The sequence below is a fragment of the Saccopteryx leptura genome, chromosome 3 (genome assembly GCF_036850995.1).
Source record: "Saccopteryx leptura isolate mSacLep1 chromosome 3, mSacLep1_pri_phased_curated, whole genome shotgun sequence".
In the NCBI taxonomy this organism is placed as follows: domain Eukaryota; kingdom Metazoa; phylum Chordata; class Mammalia; order Chiroptera; family Emballonuridae; genus Saccopteryx; species Saccopteryx leptura.
This window is the reverse complement of record NC_089505.1, coordinates 26,608,849-26,633,967: the sequence shown is the minus strand read 5'-3', so window position 1 is coordinate 26,633,967 and position 25,119 is coordinate 26,608,849.

The window sequence follows — 25,119 nt, the reverse complement described above, 5'->3', positions numbered from 1 at the left end:
GCTCGCAAGCCATAGGTTCCCGACCCCTGGTCTAAGAGATACTCCATTTCTTTGCCTTTTCTAGCAGCTAGAGGCCATTTGGATTCCTTGGCTAGTGGAGCGTTCCATTTTCAAAGCCAACAATGGTGAGTTGAATTTTCATTTTACAACACTCTGACTTCCCTTGTCTCCCTCTTTCACTTTCAAGGGACCTTGTGATTGCATTGAACCCACCCAGATAATCCAGGATAATCTCCCTATTTTAAGCTCAGCTGGTCATCAACCTTAATTCCAGTTACAACCGTCATTTTCATTTGCCATAGAACAAAATATAGTCACAAGTTCTGGGAATTAGGACATGGACATCTCTGGAGGCCATTATTCTGTTGATCATAGAATTATTTCTTATTGTTAGACTCATCATGATACAAATTCAATTTATGACATCCAAGTCCATTTTAGTATTTTGTAACATAGATAAAATTTTGTTTCCTTTTTACAGAGTCCTTACTTTATGATTTGAAACTAACTACCATAAGTCAGATAACAGTGAGTTTATTTATAGCTTATAATTCAACATAGAGGAATAAAACTAACTTGAGTGTGAGTATAAGCAAATTGCAAGGATTCTTTTCTGTTGTTACAGAAATTAAGAAATTTCTTACTCATTTCCACTATTTTTCTTCAACTTTTGTCCTCTTTATGAGACTTGTACTTCTCTGCTAAGGCTGCAGTAACGAAGGACCACAGGCTGTGGGGCTTAAACAACAGCAGTTTGTGTTCTCACAGTTCTGGAGGCTGGAAGTCTGAGATCAAGGAGTTGGCAGAGTTGGTTTCTTCCTAGGCCATCGGGAAGGCCCTGTTCTAGGCCTCTCTCTGTGGCTGGTGGATGTCTGTCTTTCCTCTGTGCCTTCAGTCATCTTCCCTCTGTATGTGTTTGTATCCAAATTTCTTCTTCTAAGGACATCAGTCCTGTTGGATAGGGCCCACTCTAATGCCCTCATTTTAATGTAATCGCCCCTTTAAAGATTGTCTCTAACTACAGTCACATTCTGAGGTGCTAGAATTAGTGTTAGATTTTCAACATATGAACTTTTGAGGGAAACAAAATTCAGCCCGTAACATAATAGGATAATTATGTTATTCCATGCTAGGTAAACTTATTACAAGAGGAATCTCATGTGCCCCCTCTGGTGATTGGTGCATCTTTTGGGAAGGATTCTGAGGGCGTATCTAGGTGTGGTTGGAAAGAGCACTGTGACAGCAATCATGGCCATGGTCACCAGCTGGTGGTGTGGCAAGTAGTCTGTCATGGATTTGCAAACTTTCTCAGTGACAGTTACCACATTGAGGATGAGAGTTCCGTGCTATATACAGAGTAGACTACCATCCAGGAAAAAGAACATTGGATGTTCATGTACTGAGCCATCAGTTAGATTATAACCTAGAATTTATTGTCCCATCTCCACTAGAAGTTTTTATTTATTTGTTTATTTTATTTTTTTATTTTTTTGTATTTTTCTGAAGCTGGAAACGGGGAGAGACAGTCAGACAGACTCGTGCATGCGCCCGACCGGGATCCACCCGGCACGCCACCAGGGGCGACGCTCTGCCCACCAGGGGGCGATGCTCTGCCCCTCCGGGGCGTCGCTCTGCCGCGACCAGAGCCACTCTAGCGCCTGGGCAGAGGCCAAGGAGCCATCCCCAGCGCCCGGGCCATCTTTGCTCCAATGGAGCCTTGGCTGCGGGAGGGGAAGAGAGAGACAGAGAGGAAGGAGGGGAGGCGGGTGAAGAAGCAAATGGGCGCTTCTCCTATGTGCCCTGGCCGGGAATCGAACCCGGGTCTCCACTAGAAGTTTTGATATTATTTGTACTATATGGTTCCCGACTTGACCAGTGTCTAAGTACGTACGTAATAATTAGACAAAGTGCCTGTTTAGTGCCGGTCTCAGCCTAACTCTAACAGCCAGACATGCCTCGGGGCTCTTACCTGGGCAGTGAGCTTCCCAGACGTCTCCCATTCCCAAACCAGTGTTACAGTAGACTCACCCTTGTGGTGCTTATTATGATTGCATGATGTCCTTTAGCAGTCAACATTAGGAAACTTTGAAGAAGAAAAAAAGAGTTGATTATTTACAGGCCCTAAGTATGCAAGGCATGCCAGGGGCACACGGCGAGGGCGAGGGTAGAGAGAGGGAGGCAGAGTACAGGGGCCCGGAGTTCTGCTTTTTCTTGCTATTAAGAGTTGAGGTAGAGCGTCGTCCTGGCGTGCAGGAGTCTGGGGTTCAATTCCCGGCCAGGGCACACAGGAGAAGCGCCCATCTGCTTCTCCACCCCTCCCCCTCTCCTTCCTCTCTGTCTCTCTCTTCCCCTCCCGCAGCCAAGGCTGCACTGGAGCAGAGTTTGCCCGGGCACTGAGGATGGCTTCTTGGCCTCTGCCTCAGGTGCTAGAATAGCTCTGATTGCAGCAGAGCGACGCCCCAAGGTGGGCAGAGCATCGCCCCCTGGTGGGCATGCCAGGTGGATCCCGGTCGGGCGCATGCGGGAGTCTGTCTGACTGCCTCCCCGTTTCCAGCTTCGAAAAAATACCAAAAAAAAAAAAAAAAAAGAGTAGAGGCCTAGGGTTTTGTGCACTCACTATTGGTGCATTTAAAATATAAGAGTGGGGATTTATAGCACAGGAAGAGAGGAAAAAAAGTGGCCTAAATGGTTAGTTATCAAAATCAACCAAGATTTCTAAACTAATGGAGACGCTGTGGGGGGAGGAGGCCTGGCTCTTTGCTCATGTGACTGTTGATACGAACTTCACTGAAGAGGGTGCCTCTCTGCAATGCGCACCTGGGCAGGTAGAGAAGAAAAGCCAACTTCCGGGACTACCACTACGCTGCGGGGCGGTACACGTCGTTGACCAGCCGTTAATGTGAATTATCCATTTATGAAGGAGGGGTGTTATAGGAAAAATGAATCATTAGAGAAGATAGCCATTCATTATGTAACAATAATACATTTTGACATTGCCCACAAAAATGAATTTAAAAACTTCATCTGGGAACCTGGTATTGTTTTCACTGAAAGTGACAAAATATTATTATTCAAGGATTAATATGGCTTTTATAAGATTAACTTTGTGCAAAAAAAAAATGGGCTATCATCTCTAGAATGGTCCAATTATTATTAGAACTCTGCTTGAAAACCACAGCTTCGAGTCAGCCGTTCACAGGGCAAGCTACCTGGTACTATCACTGCTGAGAGTGAATCTGTAGCTGAATTTAAGAAAATCAAGGTTATATACAGATGATGTATTGTAGACTTGTGTAGCTGAAAGCTGTATAATTGTATTAACCAATGTCATCCCAATAAATTTAAAAAAAATTTTTTTTAAAGAAAAGAGGGATTAGAGCCTTATCCAAGTCATCCCAGTCACATGGCTCTATTCCCACATACCCACCCGGTCTGCAAAGTGGTCCTGACAGGAAAAGTGGTGCCACAGCGTGGCTAACGGCTTTGGCTGAGACTTGGCGTTATTCGGTAACAGGAGTCAGTTACACTGGGTTACTGATGTTTGACGACTCAAATCCACAGACTCCCAGAGATTTTACAAGATAAACTCGAATGCATGCCGATGGACTCTACACCTTGTTACCTTGTTTTTCTTTACCACAAAAGTTAATCTTTGCCAAGAAGTACAGAGTGGGACCGAGCTGGCTTCCTGCCACTCTGCTTAAGATCATGGGGAAGGTGTCGTGTGAGGCTGGAGCACAAAAGAACCAGTGTGACATTGCCAGATCTGCCGACATCAGCGCCTTCCTCTCAGGGTGACCTGAAAACCGGGGAGCCAGGACTGACTAGAGTTACCAAGGAACGGCACAGGTAATCACTCCTGTCTGTTCGCAGACAAATGGAGAGACATCGCCTGGTACTTCTCACTATAATTTTAAGTGCTCAAGTAACATATAAATATGAATTATTGTAAACATATACATATATGAGTCATTTTTAAAATATTAATACACAAGTGTAGAAAAGTACAAGATATGTAAATATAGATATCTACATGTACATATGTCTCAAATATTTTACCTATTATTCAGCAATTTGCTTTTTTTTTTTTTTTTTTTGTATTAATATTTTTCCAAAGGTAGAAGCCGGGAGGCAATCAGACAGATTCCCGTATGTGCCTGGCCAGGATCCATCCAGCATGCCCACCAGGGGGCGATACTCTGCCCATCTGGGGCATTGCTCTGTTGCGACCAGGGCCATTCTAATGCCTGAGGCGGAGGCCATGGAGCCATCCTCAGCGCCCAGGCCATCTTTGCTCCAATGGAGCCTTGGCTGCAGGAGGGGAAAGAGAGATAGAGAGAAAGTAGAGGTAAAGGGTGGAGAAGCAGATAGGCATTTCTCCTGTGTCCTGGCCAGGAATTGAACCCAGGACTTCCACATGCCAAGCCGACGCTCTAGCACTGAGCCAACCAGCTGGGGCGAACTTGCTTATTTTTCACTTAGCACTTTGCTATATTAATCCATAGGTGTCCCTCTTCTTTTAAGTTGCTACATAGTATCATAATATAGTATCTTATATAATCACTTTTTCTATTGCTTGCCATGTGGTCAGTCCCAACTCTCAGGCACTAAAAATGCCATTGTGTATAAACTCCCTTTTCCACAACTTATTCTGACTACAAGTGGGAATTTTCTCTACAGTAGAGTCAAGAAAGAGCAAACGTTGAAGAAAGCATATGGTATTTTGATTTTAATGAATACTGACAAGTGGCCTCCCCAATCACGTTTCTATCACATTACAACTAGCAGTACATGAGAGGAGAACCTTTTTCCCTGTGCACTTTCCCAGTAGTTATATTGCCAACGCATATATTGCAAATGGTATCCTCCTGTAGTTTTAATTTGTAGTTCTTTCCTCTAGTGTTTGTATGCTTGCTAATGTAAAACAGGAGCATCCTTGCATGTGCGTCTGCATGCGCGTGCATGGGAGATGCTGTGGGGACGGAAGTGCATGTGAAGATTGGAGACCGGGTCTGGAAGTGAGTGGTAGCTTACATTTGTTCATCTACATTTTCTTGGCCAGAATTCAGTCGCAAATACCTGCTAACTATAAGGGGGCTGAGAAAGAGTCTTTCGTTGTGTCCAGAAACACACATATCAGTGAGCAACAACTTTCAGTGCCACAAGGTCAATGTCAAGACAACTGAAAAGTTTGCCCCAACCTTTCCCTGATGCTCAGCAGTGCAAATCCACAGAAAAAGAGAGATGCACAGTTCAGTTTAGTCTACCACCACCACCCTACAATTTCAGATATGGAGGGGAATACATGTATATGAGGATAAAAAGCCTGGTTTGTGATAGAGTTGCAGCAGTAACCCAAATGTCTGGATTCCTAGTTCAGTGTTCTTTCCACTATAGCACATGTCTTCCAAAAAATTACAGTATTGATAAGTAGTATAGAGGTTTGATTTAACATGGTTTAATTCTGGAAGGCAAAATGAGAACCAAGCAGTTAAAGTGAAAGAGAAATGGTTTGTGCTCAATCTATAATATCATGTTACCCAAGGGGGAATGGACTGACTAGTAAAATAATGAACTTACCACTAACAGAGTAGTAAGTGAAAGCTTCGTGGCTAGTTCTTGGGATGTTGCCGAAGTAAAAACTTCTATCTGGTGAACTCCGTACTTGTTTCAGCCTGTATAACATTGCCTTAGATCAAGGAATCTTTATAACAGTAAGGCCGCATACAGTTAGCCACATGAACACAGTATCCACTGTTCTTGTCTTATACACCATCATTCTGAAGCACTTGGCTTAACAGAATGGCAATCTGTTAAAGATTAAGACATGGAGTCAACTCAGTCCTCAAGCCCCAAAGATTTAGGGATGATATTTACTTCTGGAATGTGGTAGACATATTCAAACAAAGATGGATATAGACTGCTACATCCCCAATAGCCAGAATATATGGGTCCTGAAACCCAGTAAGTAGTTCAAGAAGAAATGAACCTTCTTACCATCTTTCTTGGTATTTCCACTTATAGGATCTATGTTTCCCTTCCTTATAGCCCTTGATCTGCTAGGTTAAAAGTCTTAGTTCTTTGGGAGCAACCTTTAGCCAGAGGATACAATAAAATCTCCATTGAACTTGGAGTTATAACCACCCCAGATCATCTAGCAATGGACCAGCAACCATATAAAGGACTCATGCTACCATGGAAGTAATGTCTGAGTAACATGAAGTTCTAGGGTTTCTTCTATACCTAGGTCAGGAAAGAGTACATTTAGAAACTAGGAGATATATTGGAGCATCTCTTAGCTATTCCATACCCTGTGAGACTAATAAGTGGATAACTGCAGCTATTTTAACCCAATGGAAGCAAGGCAACCTAATGTCTCACATTCCTTGAGGATAAAGATCTGGGTCACCATCAGGCAAATCATCCAGGCCAGTTCAGTAAAGGTTGAGTAAAAGAGATTCTAGAATGGATAATGAAGAGAGATTATGAAAATCAATTATGGCCAGAGAACCAGTTTATGTCACTAATCCTCTTGCTTTCTGTCCTTTCCAAGACATCGCTACCACCTTGAAACAGGCTCTATGAGTGACTGAATTTGTTCTTCCTCTCTTGAAGAATATGTGAGAAAATCTTGTTCGCATCTGAATCTGAGTGGTGCAAGTCATGGGCTGTATCAAACACTTCTTAGGTGCTACTTCAGATCTTTTGGCCTCACCCATCTCTGAGGTCTTTACCATGTTTTTCACATCTCTGTATGTGCCTGAACAATTTCAACCTGCCACTTCCCAACAGTACGTGTCTCATGCCAGTACCACGTACTTTTGCTTCTGCCCTGGCTTGCCTGTTGAGGCAGAGGCATCAAGAAACCAAGAGAACTTCTCAGAGGCTCATACAATCCTGACCCAGAAACTGAGGAGAATTAATGTCCCATGGGACCTACATGTAACCAATGGGAAAAGGGGGCTGAGTGAATTCATTAATCTCCACCTATTTCCCCATACCCCCCAACCCCACCCACTCCAACAATTGATACTGACAGTGTCACTCACTTGAGAAATCCCAGATGACCTCCCCATCACCCCATGCAGCCTCAGTGGCTTGTCTTTGAGCCTCAAATAATTATGGTAATTATATCAGTGTACAATGGTACTTAACAGACTCCAATACTCCCTATACATCAAAGCCCCCTAGGCAAGGCAGGATCATGTAAAAGAGCTTAGTTTTTAAGTTCTTTCCAGCTGTGGAGAGTGTCCAAGAGACTCTTCCTCAAATAGCCAATGTAAATCTTCCCTGGGTTTCCTACATTCTGGGCAGCAAATCAGTATTCTTTTTCTTCTAGCACTGGCTTTGCTTGATCCTATTTCAGGTTTCCTCTTGGTAGACATGGTTCTGATGGTTAGACAGGGATCCTTAGTAAACGCCCTGAGCTCCCGGAGCCATCAGACAGGTAAAGCCAGTAGTAGAGCAAAAGGGTTTCCCAGCCCTGAAGCCAGTGACCCAATCCTATCCAGGGGCCCGCCTACCAAATGACACCACTCCCTGGGGGCCACACCTTGTTTCGTTAGTTTTGAATGCCAGACACTTCTACTCATATGTATTTCATGTGTACCATATGTGTGCAGTTCTAAACTTGACATTTCTTATCAGCTTAACTCCCTATATGAATCCCAGAAACATCCCCCTACACCCAATCCCCCTTGTTTCCCAAGAGTGAAAAACAGTAAAAAATGCAGTTAAGTGAAAAGAATGCCTTAGGGGAAGGGAAGATGTGATCATAATTATTATTTTTAGCAAAGGCATCAGAAGGTCTTGCAAAGGTTGTTGGTGACCAGTGCACACAGCCCAGGGCTTGATAGAATGGCAAACTTTAGGACTTGCTCCCCTGAAATCTGGTTGACAACTGCCTCTATAACAGTGATTCCCAGGCTAGTAAAATTTCAAAACCAAAAACAAAATTTTAGGGAAAGTATTACCTTATAGTAATGTGTTTTTAATAACAAAAACTATGAACTTACTAAGAAAACTCAATGTTAAGGAAAATTGTTAGAATTAGAAGTGTAGCAGGAAGTGACCCAACAGAGGATAGACACTCAGTAACTTAATCAATGAAGGAAGAGAATTTATTAAGCCGGCGGAGCATATGAGACTTGTAGCTTTAAAACACAGGCTCCACAAAGTTGATTTTCTTACAGGTTATATACCTTTACAGTAACGAAGCAATGGGCATGTGATTTCTTTGTTTAAGGTTTCCCAGGACTCAAGGAGAGGGGAGGGGGAGTTTCAGTGGGGTCAGCAAGGGGGAAGGGATTACCAGATCACTGGCCATAGTTACATACAGATCCTGCTGTTCTTGCTTTGTACTGTAAGTGACTCTAAGCACCCATTTAGAGACCTATGGGATATAGTTAATTTATCACTGGCTGACTCCATTACCCCTCTTGGCTCCTTTCCCTTGTATTCTTTTGTTTCTTCCTTCTCAGGGAAAAGGAGGCCTGCCCCTCCTTCCTCTGAAGGGCCCCACAACGTCATGGAGTCCAACTCACCACGGTTCAGAAACCCCTGCTACACACGGCAGCCCTCACTGGTGCCACGCGGTCTGCCTGGCCCCCGGGGCTGCTTTCTGCCTGTGCCCAGCTTGTACCCTATCTCTGACTGCAGCCATGGCCCCGGGCCTAGAACCTGAAGTCTCACGTAAGAAAACTACTGCCATTTTAGTTTCAACCCAGAATTCGGGGAAACATAGACTTCAGCCCCATGCCCTCAAACCAAATGCTATCCCCCCAAAATCTCTTCCCTCCACCTTGAGTTACACAATGGAACTTCACGTGTGTACCCGGCTGACAATAACTATGAGGAAAGGAGAGGGTGTGGAGAGGGAAGATGGGCCCTGGCTCAGCCACCAAAATCCCCTGCTGCGTGTGGGATTCCATAGAGGATCTCCAGGAGCTATCTCCATGGGAAAATTAATGCCAAAGTACAAAAGAAAAGAACAAAAGCATGAAGAGCAAAGTCAGGGGTTTGGCTGGGTGTTTAAGGCCTAATCCCAGCCCGCATGAGATTCCAGGAGAGTGTGTGTGACGGGCAGGTGGAGACAGGCTGTGCGGGGAGGAGACCCTGGAAGGAGGCCAGAGCCGGACTGCCGAGGGCGTGGTTGCTGCCATTTGAAATTTGTCCCCAAGCGACTGACTGAGTGGTTTTGCACTGGTGCAGAATTTTTCAGTCAACTTGCACTTTTAAATTTCTACAATCATTAGCCAGAAGTATGGTTATTCTAGAGGATAATTCTGAGACAATTTTTCTGTTTTTTCCATAACATTATGAGATGTTTTTTTTGTTGTTGTTGGTTGTTGTTGTTGTTGTTGTTGTTTTAGCTGAGCTGTTCGTTCCTTCTGGCTCCACTGGCTCCTTTTTGTACCTGGTTGTTCTGCAATACATTCGCTCACCAGTGCTCAATCCAGAGGTCTGAAAAATGGATTTTGAAAATAGCCCTTCTTGTGAATTTCATGTCGGAGGAGGAAAAATCGAGCTGTAAAGTGTCTCCTGGACCCCAGCTCTGTGTTTGGCCTGATACTGGCGGAACAGCTAGAATGTACTTCTTGCTTATGGTGCACTAATTTTGAATTTCGGGTGAGGCAGACAGATACTGTGGAGCAAGACTGGGCGGGTCTACGCATACCATTTACCAGTAGGGACAGAAAGTCCCCAGAAGAAGGAAGACACTATTGAGACAACACAGTTATAGGGCAGTGCTGTTTGAGAAAAGAGGAAAGGAAGAGTCTGAAAAATTGTCTAAAATTTTCCATTACCCGAACGCTCTTAGGCTGTGAAAATCCCAGAAACCTTCTAAGCTAAACCAGCACATTTTACGAGAACAGAAAATAAATGTTTTTTTGTTTGGTTCTCTGTCAAGTTTACTAAGAACTAAACAACAAACTTGGCAAAGCTGTGACAGGACTTGTGACCAATTCAGGTGACTTGAAGAAGGACAATTCCCAGGATAGAAACTTTTCCCATATTATAAGACTGGTATGAGTAACCATGAGCAAGGCACAACTCAGGGTTTTTTTCCCCATTTCTACTAGCTGAGCTGTACAACTCAGAGTGAACTATAATGAGAGATAACTGTATGACGTTGTCAAGAGGATACAAGTTTTGGCATGAAATTATTCCTAGAGCATCTATGGCTGTGACGAAGTCAGGCAAGAAGTCACTACTATGCAGCTAGACATTCGGTGGCTTCCCAGCAGGTCCTGGCTTTCAGGTACTCAGCATTTTAACACCCTTCACTACTGCTCTTCCTCACTGTATCTTTTCAATGTGGCTTCTTTTGTTTCACTCATTTGTTTCTTGCCCATAATTTTGGAACCATATATTTAAAAAACACCCTGTAATAATGACTTGTGATGGAACACTTTAAAGAGGCTGAGCTTATTAAAGAACTGATAGCATCGGGAACAGGCTCAAGAGCAGTGATGTCAAAGACAGCACTATCCCTGGCCGGATGGCTTGAGTGGTTAGAGCTTCATCCTGAAGCACAGAGGTTGCTGGTTCGATCCCTGGTTAAGGCACATATAGGAACAGATTGATGTTTCTGTCTCTCTCTCTCCTTTCCCCTCTCTCTAAAGTCAATAAATAAAAGAAATTTTAAAGAAGACAGCACTAGAGAAAAATGCAGCTGAGCTGGAAAATTATTTTATAAACTTGCAAGAAGTGAGTCCCTCAAGCTTTGCATGCCTGCATCGTTCAAAGAACAATTGACCAAGAAACAAGGTTTGATTAAAAAAAAAAAAAAAAAAAAAAAAAAGGCGGGCCCTCAAAATTAATATCCTAACCTGAATACCAGGTTTAATTCTGACTCTGAAATAACTCAGTCATGTGGCAGTCACCTTAGAAGAATAGACACCATTCCAGAAATGAAAATTGAATAAGGCACTTACTCAAAAGGGCCAGTGAATATCGTTGGAAACATGCTGCGAATTCAGGGTACCCTGGACCCTCCAATTTACCTCACAGCCAGCAGTCCCTGCCGAGCCCTGCCTTAAGCCAGAACTCCTGGGATTGTCCCTCTCAGCAAATGTTTTTAGGAATTTCAAAACTAGCTGTTAGGGCCCCTGGGCTAGATCGGACCACCTCAGAACACACCCAGGCAAGTCAAATCCAGCCTAGGCAGGATTATAACATGGAAGAGAAACAATATAAAGGGGGGAAAAAGTATGACCAATTATACCTGACTCCCTGTCTAACTGTAGCGAACTCAGGATCCATCTAGGAAAGATCTGGACACCACTCTTGGTGTGGCCTGCTTTCCATAAGTATGGTCAAGACCCATAAAAAACACAGGGGAAAGGATAGCTGTCTATCCCTCTTCCTAACCCCCCATTTACAAACCTACCCTCGTGTCATGAGTGAACCAGAGTCAGAGAGCTCATGGGGCTGCCCCATTGAGTGATGAGTGTGGAAACCATGAGAAGACAGCACAGAATATCCTAGGCCAGGAAAGGTGCTCAGATTTGGGTACCAGAGAATCTCCACTGGTGACAGAGACCAAAACAGAGTGGTCCCAGCCCTGGCCAGTTAGTTTGATTGGTTAGAGCGTCCTCCTAAAATACCAAGTGTTGGGCAGATAAAATATATTATGCTTACTTTGTTAAAGATGGTGCTGCCCACGTGGAAGCCCGTCACCCAGGTGATTGCTTGGGATGGGTGTGATTATATTAATGTGTGCTGGGGGTGGGCTGTGGGCAGGCAGGATCCTTGTAGCCTGGGGCTTGGTTTTGGGACTAAGCCTTTCCTACCCTTTTTGATGTGGGGTGGTGCACTCTCATGAGGAATCCCATTATGCCTCAAATAAGTGACTTTGTATCAGAGACTTCCTTATTTGCATATTGGATTAAAGGTTTTGATTTCTACACTATAAAATGGGGGCAGACCGGGAGCTTGCTCTCTCTTAGTTCCTGAGATTAGCATTAGAGAGCAGAGAGCAGAGAGAGGCCACATGGAGGAGGCCTGGAAAAGCAGCCACGATGGTGGAGTGTTGAAAGAGAAGCCAGTTAGTGCAGAGTTTATGCAGAGAGAAGGAAGGAGATGGAGAACAAAGGAGAATTAGGCTGGTGATGCTAGAAACCTTTGATTCTAGGAAACTCTGATAAGTCAGTAGTTTTTTGGGCACTGAATGAGTGGGTTTTGGAGCCCAGTGTGTGTTTTTACTTGCCCGCCGAGTGCAAACTAGGATTAAAGATGATGGCCCACCACTTTATTGCTCCATTGTTTCATTATTGTCTGTCCGAATCCAATGCGAACCTGCATAGGCCAAGCAGCTGTGATGGTGGCTGTGGCTACTGGCTTTACGCCAAGGTTGTGGGTTTGACCCCTCTGTCGGAACACATACCAGAAGTGGCCAGTGTATGCACAACTATGTGGAACAACAAATGAATGCTTCTCTCTCTCTCCCTTTCCCTTCCTCTCTCTGTCTCTCTAAAATTAATCACAATAGTTAAAAGTCAGAGCGAGCCCTGAGGCTGTGTTAAGCAGACTTGTCCACTGTGAAGTCGGTGCACAGTGAATCTCAGCCAGGCCCAGTCTGACCTCCAGGAGACATTTGGCAATGTCTGGAGATGTTTTTGGTTGTCACAATGGGGAGCATGCTCCTGGAGCCTAGTGGGTAGAGGCCAGAGATGCTGTTCAACACCCTCCACACAGGGCAGCCCCCTCAACAAGGAATTATCTCGCACAAAATGTCAATGATGCCAAGGGGGAGAGCCTGCTCTAGAGTATGCCGCCAACCCTACATTAGTGGGAAGAGAAGACCACAAAGTGATTACTGGCCCTCAAGAAGGCAGAGCTTTTTCGTGCATGGCAGTTGGCTCCAAGGAAAGAGCACTGTTGGGTATTGGTGCTTTTCAAAAGAAGGCAAGTAGTTATAAGGTGGTTGGCTCTGTCCTGGCTATGGCCATTGCATTGTGCTTAGCATCTGCTGCTTCAATCCTTGTTAACGATGATACAGAAAAAAATAAATAACAAGGAATACTTGCTGCTCCCTTACAGGGCAATTCTGAAAATCTTTTTCTTTATATAGTCAACAGAAGAAGGTAGCACTCTAAGGAACCATTAACAAATACTTCTGACAATAGAAAATAAGCAAGGATCCCTTAGCCTATCTCTGAAATTATGATAAAGATGCAAGTCCAGAAAGGGAAGGAATTGGAACACCCCCACGCTCTGGAGGAGGTGGGGGAGTCTCGATGCTGAGAGGTGACAGGTGAGTGGGTTCAGGGACAGCAGTGGTCTGCCGGGCTCTCCTCCCTGCTTCCTGAACTCTCATCGTTTACTGTCAGCCAGGCTCCGCCCTCTCGGCACCCACGCCACCAACCCAGCCATGCCTCTGAGCCTCACTAGGGATGAGGGCTCTCCTCCCTGCTTCCTGAACTCTCATCGTTTACTGTCAGCCAGGCTCCGCCCTCTCGGCACCCACGCCACCAACCCAGCCATGCCTCTGAGCCTCGCCAGGGATGAGGGCTCTCCTCCCAGCAACTCGGCTTCACTTTGACCTGAACCCGAATGCTGGGTTTCTCCTGACTCTGCACTCCAATAACACCAGCTGCATCCCAGCTCCTCTAAGCCAGCCACCTCCTTAGCTTCTGTCAGTCCCTTCTCTCCCTCCCAGGATGAGAGCTTTCCTTTTGAATCCATTTCAGGTATATCTGGTTAGCTTCTGTCAGACCATCTGCCTGGCCATGCCTCCACAGGTCGTCTTCACTCAGCGACGACATCCCCACACTCTGCCTCCCCCGACAGCACTCTAACCTGCCTGGCTAGACCTTCCTCATGCCATCACCTGCTGCACTGCCACCTGGCATTAGTTCCCACCCTCTCACAGGCTCTGCCTGCCTAGACTGCCCACTGCTTGCAGCTCTGTCTGCCGAGACTCTGCCCCGCCCCGCTGGGACCTGTGTGTCCAGTCCCCAGATTCTCTCTTCTGATCTGCCTGGGGCAACCACCTCCTGAGAGCCGAAATCTCAGTATGTCATGGCTTAGAATGAAAGCTTGACCCCTGTTGAGATCAACAAAACTGCACTTCTATTCTCCACGCCCCACAGAGAGCGCTGTTACCACCTTGCAATTGTGAAGGTTTTTCTAAATTCCCCCAGGACCAGTTGACCATCATCCTTGGTGAATCCAGAGTATGCTGGATAGATTTCTATGAGGACACCTGTCACTGTAATATTTTTTTTCTAAATATACTTACCATGATAGCCAATATTCTCTTCCCTAGTAGCAGGTATGAGATTCCTCTTTGGGCAAGAACCATTTTTGTTGGGAAAAAATTTCTTAAGATCCCTTGGGTTGAGTGTGTTCCTGAAGTAAATAATATCATCCTATCCTAAGCCTTCAGTGAAAAGGTCAAGATGTTATGAGACAAGGAGGAGAGGCACTTGTTTGACCCTCAGAGCAACTGGGGAGTATAAAGGGAGGAGAAACCTGGGCTGGGAGAGAAAACATGGAACCATCAAGAGACAAAGGCCACACAATCTATTTTTCTTCCCTCTGGAAAAGCCAACCAACCTGAAAAGAAGTAAATTATTGTCAAAAAAGCGGCAGTGAGTATGGGTTTGGCATCTAGTTGTATTTAAAAAGGATCTTGGCCCTGGCCGGTTGGCTCAGCGGTAGAGCGTCGGCCTGGCGTGCGGGGGACCCGGGTTTGATTCCCGGCCAGGGCACACAGGAGAAGCGCCCATTTGCTTCTCCACCCCCACCCCCTCCTTCCTCTCTGTCTCTCTCTTCCCCTCCCGCAGCCAAGGCTCCATTGGAACAAAGATGGCCCGGGCGCTGGGGATGGCTCCTTGGCCTCTGCCCCAGGCGCTAGAGTGGCTCTGGTCGCGGCAGAGCGACCCCCTGGAGGGGCAGAGCATCGCCCCCTGGTGGGCAGAGCGCCCCTGGTGGGCATGCCAGGTGGATCCTGGTCGGGCGCATGCGGGAATCTGTCTATCTCTCCCCGTTTCCAGCTTCAGAAAAATACAAAAAAAAAAAAGGATCTTAAGTAACATGTGTAGACATGGACTGACAGACAACGGAATCATGGAATTGCAAACCCTTTGGAATGAGTTGTATGTATAGCTATATCTTTTTATATTGATATGCATACTGATATATAGAGAAGAATGATATCTTGGGGAGACGTAGGGCTTCCCAGTCATGAAGTGGAGGTCAAGGCTCTTCCCCCTAGATGTCAGAGGTGTGCAGAGAGTAGCATGTGCCTCCTCTATTAAGCATAAAACTCCTTGACACAAAGATCACATCGTCTTCATCTTTGTTCAGCCTTTATTTAACACAGCGACTGCCTGGCCCACAGGAGGTGCTCAGCGGATGTGCTATGAATTGGTAAATGACTGCAGCTAGTCCAAGAGCAGCTCTACATTGCTGAACTTATGCAAGACGTCTTTGTATCTTCTTACACCCCTAAGAGTCTGGAAACCGTCATCTGCATAAGCCTTTTCACACCTTATGAGAAATCATTCAAGAGAATTACCAAGCCAGTAAATAATTTTTTGCTGCCTTGCTTGTGTAGGCAGAGGGCATAGGGGCCTGGACAGGGGGTTGCCATATTCCCAGGCCTCCAGATATCTCTGAGGCCAGCCTTCCTGCGTCAGCTCAAGGGTGTGGCCCCCGTGGAGGGCCCGGGGTGAAGGGTGGGAATGCTGTCAAAACCTGGGTGGGGAAGGATGAAGTAGGGTGGGGAGGAGTCATTTTAGCTTCTGTGTGTGCGTGTTTGTTTAGTTCTCACAATTATTCTCCTAGACTGGAGGCTGAGTGTGAGAGCAGTGTATAAAAGAAATGGAAAGGACTCCAGATGAGGCAGAAGAGCTTTGAGACATTCAGAATTATCAGCCCGACATAAAAACTCACACTTGGTTCTGTTTTGATGGGTACCACCCTTTACCTGGCACTGGAGACCCTATGTACCTAGCCAACTGATTTCCCAACATCAAAGAGAGGCTTTCTAAGGTTGACCTTACTTGCTAATTTGGAAGACATGTAGGTTGGCCCCACGAACAAAATTTCCACAGAAATCATAGGGACTCTGAGAGACAAAACCCTAGTCTTGTGATTGAATGAGCTACCCATTTATAGCTGGGGTTCTTAATCACTTACTACTATGTGTTCTAACCAACAGATGAGGTACCCTTTATTTAAAGAGCCAGTTCATCTGATTTCTCATCAGCTGATTTGTGTGCAGTTACACAAATGAGTATTTACTTACTTTCTAGACCATGTTACTGTCAGGTAAAAAGCTCAAACAATACTTATTATGTGTTATGTACTAACACATTATTTTCCTGGAAACAATTAGAGTAAATGCTACTTACTTCCTCTAATGAAAACACGTCAGTCTGTACATCATCCCAGAGGGAGGGATGACAAAGAGATCTTAACACGCCCTGCAGAAGGCTCTGTGTGACCCTACCTACATGGCCTCTTCACAGTCAACTGAGTTTATGGAAAGAATCAACAGTCACTCTGGGTTTTCCTTGAGCCAGAGGCTGATGTCATGGCTCTTGAGGCTGCACTGTGATGATATCCAAGTAGCAATACCTGGAGTCATGTGAGAAATATTTGTACTTAACAGCCTGAAGAAAATATCTGTATTAACAAAGCACTTCGGATTCTCACAATTCTACTATGCGTCTCTAAGTTTGAACACTGCCTTGCTACCCAACGCCCCACTACTACCACCAGATATTCATGACTTAGATTTTCAAGCATGTTCTCTAAGCAGGCACCGTGGTTAGGGCTCTCATGTATTGACTCATTGAATCCTCACAACCCTATGACTAGGCACACTTACTATCTCCTTTTTTTTTTATTTTAGAGAGGAGGGGGGGGAGAGAGAGAGAGAGAGAGAGAGAGAGAGAGAGAAGGGGGAGGAGCAGGAAGCATCAACTCCCATATGTGCCTTGACCAGGCAAGCCAGGGTTTTGAACCGGCAACCTCAGTATTTCCAGGTTGATGCTTTATCCACTGTGCCACCACAGGTCAGGCACTATCTCCTTTTGACAAACAAGGAGACTGAGGCTTGGGCATATTAAGTAGTTTGCCCAAGGGTATAGTTAGTAAATTGCAGAACCTGAACTTGAATTCAAAAAGCTTGACTCCAAGAATTATGTGTTTAAGTGATATGGTACTCCAAAATCAGAGAACAAGAAAACTGAGACAAGGGGAAGAATAACACTGGGAACAAAACTTTTGTTGCATCCACAAAAACACTTGTTCTTACCTAATTCGAGTGTGCTGATCTCAAATCTGACATTAGTCTTTCTCTGTAAGCTACAGTTTTTTTTGCAATTCAATAATTTAGGTTTTCATTTTATTATAAAATTTTTAACATTTAGTTTAACATAATGAAGTAGAATGTCTTCTTGGGCATCATCTTTGTGAAAATATAATTTATATAATGCAGTAAATATACTAATACACTAAAATATATGACTGCATCAGAATTTGTCTATAATTTCAAAATAGAACATATCAAAACACTTATTTTAATCATACAATTTGCGCAAAACTTATTTAAATTCTATTCAGGCAAAAATTTGCGTTTGTAGCTCTTACGTTTGTGTACTTATTGAGGACAATCTTGTTTGATGCTCCAGCAGTAGTCTGCTCAACACTAACAGCTGCAAGATTTTCAGGAAACTTATCAAGGTGACTGTTCAGGAAGTGAATCTTAATGCTCATGTTACATCCAATGTCACAAAAAGCCAACAGCATCCTTTGAACCAGAAGTTCATAGTTTTCTGCTTTTCTGTTGCCAAGGAAGTTATTTGTAACTGCCACAAAAGACTGCCATGATGCTTTCTTCTCCTTATTCATCTTCCTGGCAAATTCTTTGTCATGTATGAGGGTTCGAATTTGAGGTCCATCAAATACACCTGCTTTTATCGTCTTGAAAGACAAGGCAGGAAAAGCAGAAATAATATGTTGAAAGCATTCACTTTCTCTATTCAAAGCCTGAACAAACTGCTTCATTAAGCCAAGTTTGATGTGAAGTGGGGGGAAAATGATCCTGTCTTGATTAACTACAGGTTCATTCATACTTCCAGAGCTTCACATTTCGGCCACTCCTTCTGTGTCCAGTGTTTCTCCCAAGCTCAGCTGTCCCACAAACACAGAAAGTAAGGATTCTTTGTGAAACTTCTCTGTTGTCCTAGCAGGAAATTTACCATTTTAAGATCTACACAAATGATCCAGTTATGCTCCTCATACTTCAGAAAGTCGAGGACAATTTTTATGTCATTATAATCTTCTCGCAGATGAGTTGAATAACCAATTGGAACTGCTGAAAATAGGCAATATATGCACATGTCACAAATGATGAAATATTGCACCTTTGATGTTGAAGTAACAGCCACATATATAACAGAAGGTGTAAGGTCTATTCTGACATTTACTCCTACTTGAAGAAACCATGATTAAATCTTAAAACAAAATAAGAGGCTGTTTTTATCAGATAATAATTTTTTACATTTAAAAACAACTACAATTATGTAAAAGTGATGTTTGTAAAACATTAATTGCATTGTGGTTATGTTCAATCCAAGAGTCGTTTCCCTTTAACTCCAACCAGTGCATGCCATTAACTGTAACAAAAAGAAATTAAAATTGCATAAAAACTAGAGCATGCACCAAAAAACGGATTTCAGATTTGGAATCAGTGATGAAGAAATATTTAGAAACAGTTCTAAAACCTCATGCAATATAAAATGAAAAAAAAAATGTATTCCCTGTGTAATATGTCAATGGACTATATAACCAATATGAGGTAAATTGTCTGAACAAGGAAAAACAAAACAAAAATTTCAGAGAAATAAATTTAGTAGCTATTCTCTCCTATCCTTTACTATAGTTCTCTCCATTTAAATATGACCTTGACCTGCATCATCACAGGGGAATGGAGGCCACAATTAAATACAAGGAGAAACTAAAAGTTTGTTGTGGAATTTTAATGTTAGGATAATGAAAGAAATTTTCAATGGAAATATGATTATCTAGTGGTTTTCCTTGTATGCTCAGTTTAGATGCTAGCCTCCTAATAAAATGGCTCCATTTCATTGCTGTGGCTGATTTGGAGCAGCTCTTGTACCATTTCTTTCATCACTGACTCACTGTTCAAAGGCATCATGAGAACCACCAGCTGTGTGCCGGGTTGGCATTCAAAGCTGTACTTTCTTTCTATTGCAGTAGCAAGGATTGTCTTGCTACATGAGTCCTTGTGGCAAGGACTAGGCTCAGTAAACATTGTTTTAGACCTCACAAAATAATAGCAACTAAATAAAAACAAAACAGATTTGCAGTCATACATTGACCACAACTCTATTAAGTATTTCACACATTAATAAGGACAGATTCATGCAGAGCTTATTAGTATCGTCACTCAACTCTGCAGCAAAACATCTGCCCAAATACCCAACATTAACTATCCTTTCATGCTGAAAGCCTTTTCCACTGTGTAATGTCCCTAGTGTATTTGATGAAAGCATTTTGCCAAAAGCGTGTTGGGCCCTCTTTCTCAGCACAATGTAATGACTAATTATCTTTGTAGTAGGTTTTAGAAGCTTCTCATAAACACTAAAGCTCAAACTGTTTTTTTTTCTAAGAAGCTCATTTGGTGTCAATCTTCAGATAGAGAAGAGGGGCCCCAGATGGGAAGCTGAAACTATAAAAATGTGTTTAGGAACTGAGGAAGAAAGGTCAGTCTCTCTTTTGGTTTAGGCTAGTGGTTGATTACCATACTTCAGAATCACCTGAAGAACTAGAAAAATAAAAAAATGATTCCCTATGCCTGACGAGGCGGTGATGCAGTGGATAGAATGTTGACCTGGGACACTAAGGACCCAGGTTCGAAACCCAAAGCCAAAAGCTTGAGCACAGGCTGGCTCATTTGGCTTGAGAGCAGGTTCACCAGCTTGAGCCCAAGGTCACTGGCTTGAGCAAGGGGGTCACTGGCTTGGCTGGAGCCACTTGGTCAAGGCATGTATGAGAAGCAATTAATGAACAACTAAAGTGATGCAAATACAATTTTATGTTCCTCATCTCTCTCCCTTCCTGTCTTTCTCACTCTCAATCTCTCAAAAAAAAAAATATAAATAAATAAATAATCAGGGGAGTATCACCTAGGAGCAGCTGTATACATTGAGCCTACTCTTATCAGACATAACACTCAGCTTCCTGGTTATCCCTAACTGATAAACTTCAAATGTACCATATGACCCAGCAATCCCTCTGTTGGGTATCTCCCCCCAAAACTCGAAAACATATTGGTATGCAGACACCTGCACTCCCATGTTCATGATAGCATTATTCACAGTGGCCAAGACATAGAAACAACCCAAGTGTCCCTTGATAGAAGAATGGATAAAGAAGATGTGGTACATATATACAATGTAATACTACTCAGCCATAAAAATGATGACATAGTGCCATTTACAACATGGGTGGACCTTGAGAACACTATACTAAGTGAAATAAGTAAATCAGAAAAAGTTAAGAACTATATGATTTTACACATAGGCGGGTTATAAAAATGAGAATCATGGACATAGATAGAAGTGCGGTGGTTACCAAGGGGAAGGATGTAAAGAGAGAAAAATATACAGTGACAAAAAATGATCTGACTTTGGGTGATGGGCACACAACACAATCAACAGTTCAAATGTTATGGAGATGTTCACCTGAACCCTATGTACTCTCATTGATCACTGTCACTCCATTAAATTTAATTTTATAAATAAAATTAAAAATAAAAAAAGAAAAGAAGATGAAAGTACCTTAAGTGCTCTCAGCAGCCTAATAATATACTGCTGCCCTATTCACTGCTTTCCCAGAAGTCAAAGTATGTGGGAAATGGCAAGATAGAACACATCACAAACCAGCAATGTCAAATGTGAAATTGACTTTTCTTGCTCTATCCTACTGTTTCCTCAGTGGTGGTGACTATAAACATGTCAGTCTCACATCAGATTCAGAAGATATCTTCATAAAGTATTTGGCCAAAATATGATTTCTCAAACTTTATGGGAACATACTTAATAAATGTATTTTATTAATTAATTTGATTATTGAATCTTAGTGTGTGTTGCATTAATTCAATTATTGATACCTGCTGAGAAACAATGTTCTGATTAATTTTGAAAAAGAGGTTTCTTGGGCGATGTATCATCCCTCCAACCACCACTATGAAAGTAGCCCACTGTGGGCATCTCTTAGTTGTATCAAAATATCAGGACTGAATTCCTAAAAGATTGGATAATAATATGGTATCTGCCGTATGTACTTCAACTGGAAGCTGGAAAGGAAGGGTGCAATCCAGGATTTGTCTTTCTTCCTCATTCCACAAGCAAAGGTACGTGTTCAAACCAAAGCTACGTTTATTTTATAAGCCAGGTTATCTAGCCCTAGACCCATCGTGTCTATTTCCCACGCCATCCCCTGGTATCAGTAAAGCTTCATTTGAATGTTCCAGCCTGACTCGGCCAAGCTTCAGGAACTGGAGGGAGAGTCCTATGTCCCCAGGAACTGGATGGGCGGAGAAGAGGGACTTGCTCAGAGGCAGGGGCTGTGGTAAACTCAAGCTTGAGGGGAGAGGAACTCTCAGGATACAGAACAAAAGAGGGAAAGTCCAATGGGGCCTCCCCTTCAAGAAATTCTTCTTTGAACAAAACCAACCAATTTAGAGGTTTAACATTTTTTTCTTATTAAGTAAAGTGGATTATCCTACAAAGATCCCCATCTTAGATGAGAAATAACTGAGGCCTAAGGAAGTTATGCGTTTTTTCCCCAAAACAATGCGTCTACAACTGGTGGTACAAGAAGTGGAAATTAGACCTCTTAATGGGTCAAACTTTGGAGAATTCTAGCAGGCTTTTAAAATCTTTTTTAAAATTGTAGTAAAGTATATAAACAGCATTGCCAATTTAACTATTTTTAGGTATACAGTTCAGTAGTATTAAGTATATTCACACTGTTGTGCAACAGATCTTTAGAACTTTTTTATCTTACAAAACTGAAACTCTAAACTTATTAAGTAACTCCCCATTTTGCCCTTCCCCATGGCAACTACTATTTTCTGTTTTCATGAATTTGACTACATCAAATACCTCATATAAGTAGAATTACATCGTACTGTATTTGTCTTTATTTGACTGGCTTATTTCATTAACATAGTATCCTTAAAGTCTGTCTATGTTGTAGCATATGATAGGATTTCCCTCCTTTTTAAGGCTAAATAATATTTCATTATGTATGTATATATTATATGTGTGCATATATATCACATTTTGTTTATCCAGTCTTCTGTTGATGGACAGATATCCTTCTTTTGTATATCATGTGTAATGCTGCTATGAACGTGATAACACAAATATCTTTTTGAAATCCTGCATTCAGTTTTTTAGAGTGTATACCCAATAGTGTAACTGCTAGATCATATGGTAATTCTATTTTCAATTTCAATTTTTTGAGGAACTGACATACTGTTTCCCATAGTGGCTGCATCATTTTCATTCTCATCAATAGTGCACAAGTGTTCCAATTTCTCCACATCCTTACTAACACTTGTTATTTTTGTTTTTATTTTTATAATAGACATCCTAAGGGGTGGCTATTATAAGGTGATATTTCACTGTGGTTTTGATTTGCATTTCCCTCATGATTAGTAATGTTAAGTATCTTTTCTTTTTTTTCGTCATTTATATATCTTTGAAGAAATATCCTTTTTTAATTGGTTTATTTGGTTTTGTGATGACTTATAAGACTCCTTTATATATCCTAGACACTAGCCCTTTATCAGATATATGATTTGTGAATATTTTATACCATTCCGTAGGTTACCTTTATACTCTGTTAATTGTGTTCTTTGATGCACAGAGGTATTTTTTTATATAGTTGCATTTATCTAGTTTTGCTTTTGTTGACTATGCATTTGGTGTCACATCTAGACATCAGTGCCAAATCCAAAGTCATGAGTTTTTCCTCTATGTTTTCTTCTAGAAGCGCTATAATTGTAAGACTTGCATTTAGGTTTTTAATCCATTTTGATTTAATTTTTGTAAATGGTGTAAGGTAAAGATCCAATTTCATTCTTTTGTATGTGGATATTCAGGTTTCTCAACTGTTCGTGGAGAAACTATCCCTTCTCCAGTGAGTGGTCTTTGTTCCCTTATTGAAGGTACTCGCTGCCTCAAGGAGGCTCACTTAAAAACTGACCAGTAGCCCTGACCAGTTGGCTCAGTGGTAGAGCATTGGCCTATAAGTGGATGTCCCAGGTTCAATTCCTGGTCAGGGCACACAAGAGAAGTGCCCATCTGCTTCTCCACCCTTCACCCTCTCTTTTCTCTCTGTCTTTCTCTTCCCCTCCTGCAGCCAAGGCTCCATTGGAGCAAAGTTGGCCCAGGCTCTGAGGATGGCTCCATGGCCTCCACCTCAGGTGCTAGAATGGCTCCTGTCACAGCGAAGCAATGACCCCGATGGACAGAACATCAACCCCTGGTAGGCATGCCAGGTGGATCCTGGTTGGGCGCATGCGGGAGTCTGTCTCTCTGCCTCCCCCCTTCTAACTTCAGGAAAAAAAAAAAAAGGCAAAAACAAAACTGACCAGTAAAGCCCACACATATTTTAGTAAACATAAGTTCTTTCTCTGATGTAAATTTCTTTGTTATTCCTTTACTTCTTGGGTGTGCATTTTAATGTCATTAATTATAGCAAACCAACAACACCTTATGCATTTAGCATCATGTGGTTGGAAGGCAGTGACAGGACTGAGGTTCATCAGTGTGCCTCAGCATGCCAGGTGAGCACCAGATGCCCCAGTGTGGTCTCTCAGGGAAGGTACTTCTTGGAACTTTAAGAATATTTTGCCTATTCTTTCTAAGCTGAAAAATTACATCAATATAATTAAAACATTAAGCTTTCTGCCTTCTGTGGAAGGTGTTCCCATTTTAAAGCAAAGTACATAAATAGGACCAGACAATGACTGCCACTTGACCCATGAATTAGTAGGAAGTATGATGCTCAAAGTATCTTTTTGGGTTTTTTATCTTTATTTATTGATTTTAGTGAAAAGAGAGGAAGGGAGAGAGAGACAGGAACCTCAATCTGTCCCTGTATGTGCCCTGACCAGGGATTGAACCAACAACCTTTGCACTTTGGGATGACGCTCTCTAAGCAACCGAGCTATCCAGCAAGGGCACTCAAAGTGTATTTAGCTGAAGCCTAGGCCAATTCATCTTGGGTTTTTCTGTGCTCCTCAGAAGAACGAATTGAGGCACGAGTAATTGGGAATTGGGAAGTTTGGTGTGATGCTATTCTGGTCTAGGATGTATTACAGACAGAAAGAGACATCAGCAACATCTCCAATACAGACAGGCCTTGTGCCATTGAGGTGATGGGCATGTTCTACTGTGCTCTGCTACTGTTCTTGTGCCTGTCCAAAGGCAGCCCAAAGGATAATAGCAACTGTCCACTTATACACCAGCCATTAGCCCATTCACCTAGCCGCCGTGTTTATTGTCTCTAGTTTTAGAGGTGTGAAATTCAGGTCCATAAAGATAAACTGCTTGGCCAGAAAACATAGAATACACATTAAAGCATGCCACCCAAATTCAGATTCCTAGATTAGCAACTGGCTTTCTTTACTATGCAGTTTTCTTGGTTTTAAACAATTATCAAAAATCTTTCATTAGCATTGCTCCATGGCCTTTCAATACACAATTTTTCACATATTATATCTTTTTTTTTAATCAGCTGCCCTGATACTATGCTCACTTCATTTTCCTCCTTCTCTATTGGTGGTTCCTTCTCATCCTCCTTTTTCACTTCTAGAGGTTGGCAGACTCCAAAGCATCATCCTTGCTCTCCTTATTTCTCTCTTTTTCTATGGAACCTAATGCCGTCCTTGGCTTTAAATAAAACTGTGATGCTGCCGGTTCCTCTCTTCTCTTCTGAACTTCAGGTAGATGCATTCACCTGCTTAGTCAGCTCCTTTCCTTGGATGTCTGGTGGCTCCTCATACAGAGTAGGTCCAAAGTGAGTGTTTTTTTCTCCCCCAAGTCTGCTTCTGCCTTGAGC